The following is a 6,123-nucleotide window of genomic DNA, read 5'->3' on the forward strand; positions in this document are numbered from 1 at the left end:
CTCACTGAGCTGTAATATCAGCCTCTCAGTCTGACTGGAGAGGACTCTCCCTCCACATCATTGTAGAAACATCTTCTTCTTCCGTTAGAGCAGCTAGCACCAGATGCTAATAACAACAGCGCCGGAACCGGTGTACCCTCCCTCTCTCCCACGCTCACTCGCACTTTGGCTGTGAGCTGCGGGCGCCAGATAAGCCAATATCCCCCATTCTCGTGGTTTCCTTGCGTCCCTCCATGCTTCCCTGGAGGGAGGGACTAAACACAGGGAAACGACGCAAGTGAGGGAAGCAAGGATTTAATTTAACCGACCTGAGACGGGGCCCAGTTTGGCTCATTTGACCAAGCAAATGCGAGAGACGGCTGAGTTGACCGCAGTCAAACATGGTGGGAAAAATAACACTGAGGCGAAGTTGCAGAACACTGAAAAATAAGTATTGGAGCTGCGTAGCCTGTCTGGAGGTAAAAGAAAATAAATGATGTTAAAGGATAAAATCATGTATTTGTTTTCACTTTTAAATGTAATGTGTTAATTTCATGGTCTCAGGCAAATCTCAGGTCGGTGGCCTTTTCTACAGCTCTCGTGGAATCTGGCTCGGAAACCATTGGGTTCTAATAGGCTACACCACTTAAGTATAAGAGGGTCATCTCCATAAGAGGGTCATCTCCATAAGAGGGTCATCTCCAACACTGGAAATAACTACAATCCTACAACAGGTATGTTAACAGTTAGAGCGAAAAAGAAAAAAACACAAACAATGGCTCATAACATTCAATCATTCTCCTTATTCTTGCAGGCATATTTTCAGCAACCGTCAAAGGAACCTACTTCTTTCGTTTCACGATGTACAACAATGTTTCTCCTACTCCAAACTCTGTTAGCCTAATGAAGAATGATGTGCGGCTTACGTCAGTATGGCACACCTCAGGGTCTGATGCGAATGACTGGTAGCAACGCTGTGGTTATCCCCCTCGAGGTGGGAGATCATGTGTATGTGGATCTCCAGGCAAACAGGATGGTCTATGTCTGATGATGCCATGGGCTACAACACCTTCTCTGGTTTTTCTGCTCTTCACTGAATAATCTGCATTGTGTGTTTTATACTTTTAAAAGGAATATAATCTCACTTTATTAATGCTGGTAGCTGGTAGCAAAAGCCTAACTACTGATTGCTGTGCTGAGAAAATCAATAAACATAGTTGTAATAATGATAAATATCTGGCTTTATCTGCGCCATCTTTATTTTCATTTGTGTGTTTAGACTTTTTCATGTGTACAGCTCCAGCACATGTGAAATTCAATTGTGAAGTTTTGTATTGAATGTATAACTGCAGTAGAACAATTAAATTAAAAAAGATGCTAATGAGATTCATAGGAGTTTATTGTTTTGAATAGATAACATGACTTAGGTTTTGTATATCACCTGGTATAATTCAAGTGTGTTCAAATGAGCTCTAGAAATAAAATGTACTTTCTTATTTTCTTACCACACTTGCTTATTGACTTACTTTACTCACCATTTATTTTTCTCCATACTTCAACTTGAATATTGTCAATAGCATCTTCACGGACAAGAGAACAGGTGACTTTCTGGTTATTGAAATGCTTATTCTTGGATGATTGATATACTCAAACCTGGGGTATTTAGTAATCAGTTGATCTTTTATATGAAAAACCTTAATGTAACTTAAAAGAAAAAAATACATTACAACTTTGTAGCATAGTAGAAGTATATGATTTACTGTAAAAGTATATATTTGTATATCCCTTGCACTTGATTCCATTGGTCTGATGCATTGATCTTTAGTCCATGTTTGTAGGTTAAATAAAACATTTGTTTAAAAAGCTAAACTAAACCAGCACCAACTTCGGTCTTGGCTCATTTTGCATTGTAAGTATTCAAATTGTGGAAATATAGACTTTTGTATGATATGATTTGCATGACAGGCACATTTCATACAAGCTGCCCAGTGGAAAAACTGACCAAAGTCAAGTGCTTTGCTTGTAATGACTTTTAAATGTAGTTTTTAATATAAGTTGGACTGACCTAAACACTCCAAACATTCTGATCAAAATAAGTAAACTGAACAAGTGTCTCCTTTTTAGCTGTTAGCTGGCACAAAGGTCGTCTGATCCTTAATCGACACTGTTCTGCCAAGTTTAACAAAAATGATCTTCCGTTTTTTAATTTTGATATTCCACTAAAAGTTTTTCTAAAACGGTGTTTATGTTTGTGTTAGTGCTCTGGAAAAAAGTATAACAAAAGCATTTATAAAGTACAATTGCTCAAGTGCTTATTTTCATAGCATGTAGCACATGCTAACAGTTAGCCCCTACAGTGTCTATTGTGGTCAACATTTTACCTTAAAGTATATCAAAAGTCAGATTTTACTGCGATTTCAGGCCCGTTTGCTTTTGACAAAGGATATTTATTTGTATTCATACCACCAGTTCAAAGGTTTGAAATACAATCTTACAAATATTTACCCATGAGGCAAAGTAAGAGATTGTTTTAGCTGATATAAGAGTCCTCATACTCAAGTCCAATGAAGAATATGCCTGTAGCTCTGTAACAATATTCATACATTTTGTACAATAATACAAACATCATATTTCCAGCCATAGTACAGGATGTACAGTTTGGTCCTGACTTTTAATACAATATTCTACAACAAAAACAGTTGAAGGCACTCTTGAACATGTTGTTGTTTATACATTTTGTCTCTCCTTTATCTACTTTTTTACAATAAGTTTGGCTGAGCAGAACGCCTCCCCTTGGTCATTGGTGGCTCTGCAGGTGTACACGCCGCTCTCCTCTGGGCCCACTTTGTCTAAGACCAGTGTGCAGCGGCCATCTTCATCATACTCTATCTGCTTTGAGGGTGACTCCTCCACATGTTCTTCACCACACAGCCACACCACCTCTGGGTCTGGGTACCCTGTCAAGATAGATGGGGTGAGGACAGGATTAAAGAGCAGAAAAAGTACTTCTGTTTTCTTTTAGGGGAAGTTTCAGTTGCGAGTTGATAGCAAGTCTTTCAGGCCTGAAAACTAACCATTAAAGGTGGGCTAGGTAATTAGCTCCAGGAACACTTTTTGGACATAATGTTGTGTATAGCAGTGGGTCTAATATGGGTTATGCAAGGCCAATTTATTAGATATTGTCCAAAATTTGTGATACATTTTTTTGCTTTTGCTCTTTTTAGTAACGGCTCAATACATGTGCAATAATAAGTCAAAGATGAAAACATTGCTTAAAGGTCACCTATTATACAAAATGCACTTTTGTACATACATATGTGTCCCCAGTGTCTAAGGAGACTCACGAAGCAATATTGCAATATTGCCACACTGGAGATGTATATTAGTTATTTAGAGTTTAGTGTTCAATGTATTCAATGTGTTAAATGTATTCAATGTGTTAAATGTATTCAATGTAGAACTATTCAAAGTATTCAATGTAAGGGATAGTGGTGGTCTAATGGTTAGGGAGGTGGGCTGAAGATCGGAAGGTTGTGGGTTCAAATCCCGCCAGGAACACCACCATTAGTGTGCCCTTGAGTAAGGCACTTAGTCCTTAGTTACTCCAGGGAGAATGTCCCTGTAATCGGTAATTGTAAGTCGCTTTGGATAAAAGCGTCAGCTAAATGAAATGTATATGTATATATGTATGTATTCAATGTGTTAAAATGTATTCAATGTGTTAAATGTATTCATTGTATTGTATTAAATAACTATCCCAAACATTTTATATGTAAGTTATTTATATGTATGTAAGTGTTGTCTCGTGTGTATGTACTGTTTGTGATCGTTGTTGTGTCCTCACTCGTGGCCTGCACCATGGGCTTTAAACTTAGACAGGCCATTTTTGTTGAAATATCATGCTAACAAACCTGCAATTACAGAATTGAATGATAGTGGTTATATATGTTCATGTCTTGCTGACATTATTACAATTTTAAAATGGTTCTCCTCTCTCCTGCAGTCAGCTGTGATTCCAGGTGTCCATGCTGCCCGCCCGCCTCCCCCCCCCCCATCCACCTCCTTTCATCATATCCAGTACCAGGAGAGCTAATCCAAAAACCTCATCACACCTCCTCTTCATCCCATCTCCTCATCAAATCCAGATTCTTCAGCATTATCACCAGTGTCTAACATGTATCATATGACATGTGTCAATAAATGTTCTTTAAACAAAATGAGTCTCTCCTGATTGAACTGCTCTGGACCCCATCCTCAACATTTTTTCAAACCATAAATGCCTTCAGAGGGGCTTTCCTGTGATAATGTTGGTGGATTTTTTAATTAGAATAATTGTAATCAATATTATATTACTTTTAATCATATATAACTTGTATATTAAACATTGTTGTCCACTATTTTTGTTCACCTTGTTCTACTATGCCAGCCATCAGAGGTATACATTTGTTAACATCTCTTTTAGGTTTCATTGCTTATATTTGTGAATTTCTTATATAAAATGCTATATTTCTACCTGAAATGCTTATGTATTTTTAATTACAATTTTCGTAAAGCTTTCACTTTTTCAGCGGAATAAATATTATAACTGGTTTTGTTCAGCATTGCCAGCTTCACTGTTGAGCGTGATGTTGTGCCCAGCATTCCCTGTCCTGTGCTCTGAAATCAAAATGTGGATAAGAATAAAACAACACTAAAATAAACACTACAACTAACTTCGTAAAACTTTTGAAAAAAACACAAGGTTGTTCATTTGTGTGTATACATAACAACACAGGCAATATACATATATATATATACAATTATAATTAATACAATTGTTAATTTGATTAGAGCTTTGACACATATCTTTATTGGTATAAATATGACGACTTAATATATAGTCGGCCTAATAGCAAACAGCTACGTTCAACTCTTTTAATGGTATATTGCAAGTGTAATAAGAAGCTACAGGAACGTTAATCTACGTCGGTAATATTATTAACTTTATTTAATACAAACATTTACGGTACAAGATTTACATCATAAGCCTACAGCCATGTAGTATATTATTTTACAAATGATGAATTACAGCAAACATGTTGCAATATATCCATTATTACAGCTCCGTGGGCTGGCAGTAAGGCGATATGGTCCGTTGTTATTGTGCATCCATGGGTAAAGATAAACGCATGTAGTGCTGAACACGTCACATCACATGAACGTGCGGGCAGCGCGGTCCCGTGGTTAGATGCGCGTTCATAATGCCGAGGGAAATAACTCTCAGAATAACGTTATTAGCACATGTCTACAACTTGAGGAACGAATGTTTTTAATAAGGGCTATACAAGTGTTTCATACTGATTGTTTATTTAGTTTAAAAAAAAAATTATCCAACGAGTTACAGACCACTCTTTCCCCATGTAAGTCAATGGGAAAAAGTGTTTCCGGGCCCAGCAACCAAACGGAAGTGTAGTACCAGCCGTTTGGCCACTACGAATATTCTCATCAGACTCCGGCGCACTTCCTGGGGGGCTGCTCTGATCTCATGCTTCCTTGACCATATTCTTGACATGAGAGCAGTTTCCCAGCAGAGTGAAGAAAACACATGAAACTCATGGGACTCACTCCTCAGTTTATACCGTGTTTTGTTTCAATTAATGTTATCTAACTGGGTATTTCTATTGTGCACTCGAATCAATATTAATCAAACTATTGTTCGTTTATACATTTTAAGAATGTGCGTTTATCTTTTTTGAGAATGACTTCTTATTTATTTAATGTATTTGGATCTACAACAGATGATACAAATGTTTGTCAGTAAATGTGTATAACAGAGGCGGGGGGTGTTTGTGAAAAACAACGGGGACAGAGCTGCTGTCAGACGAACAGCTGTGCGGCGTCATCACTATGGGCATAGATATGTCTCATGATTATTTGTGTGAACATACAAATAATTTGTGTGTAAATATGTGATTTGTAAATGTAAAACAAATCCACAAATGCATTTAAAAGATTAGCAAACTCACAAATACATTTGCAAGTGTAAAACGGATCTGCAAATACGTTAAATATGTTCACAAATAAAAAAAAAGATCTATGAATATCTCTTTAACATTTACACCTTTCGATCAGGCATTTGTATTGTGACCAAAAATGCGCTGTCAT

The 6,123-nt window shown here is 37.2% G+C and overlaps 1 long non-coding RNA gene across 1 annotated transcript; it reads left to right on the plus strand.

Moving 5' to 3' along the window:
- The first annotated feature begins 292 nt into the window (after positions 1–292).
- LOC117548443 lies at positions 293–1,031 on the plus strand. The gene is made up of 3 exons (XR_004569333.1): positions 293–458; positions 544–713; positions 794–1,031. It is a non-coding gene; the product is annotated as an uncharacterized LOC117548443 (long non-coding RNA).
- Positions 1,032–6,123: the final 5,092 nt, after the last annotated feature.

This window comes from Gymnodraco acuticeps, unplaced genomic scaffold (assembly GCF_902827175.1).
Source record: "Gymnodraco acuticeps unplaced genomic scaffold, fGymAcu1.1, whole genome shotgun sequence".
Lineage (NCBI taxonomy): Eukaryota > Metazoa > Chordata > Actinopteri > Perciformes > Bathydraconidae > Gymnodraco > Gymnodraco acuticeps.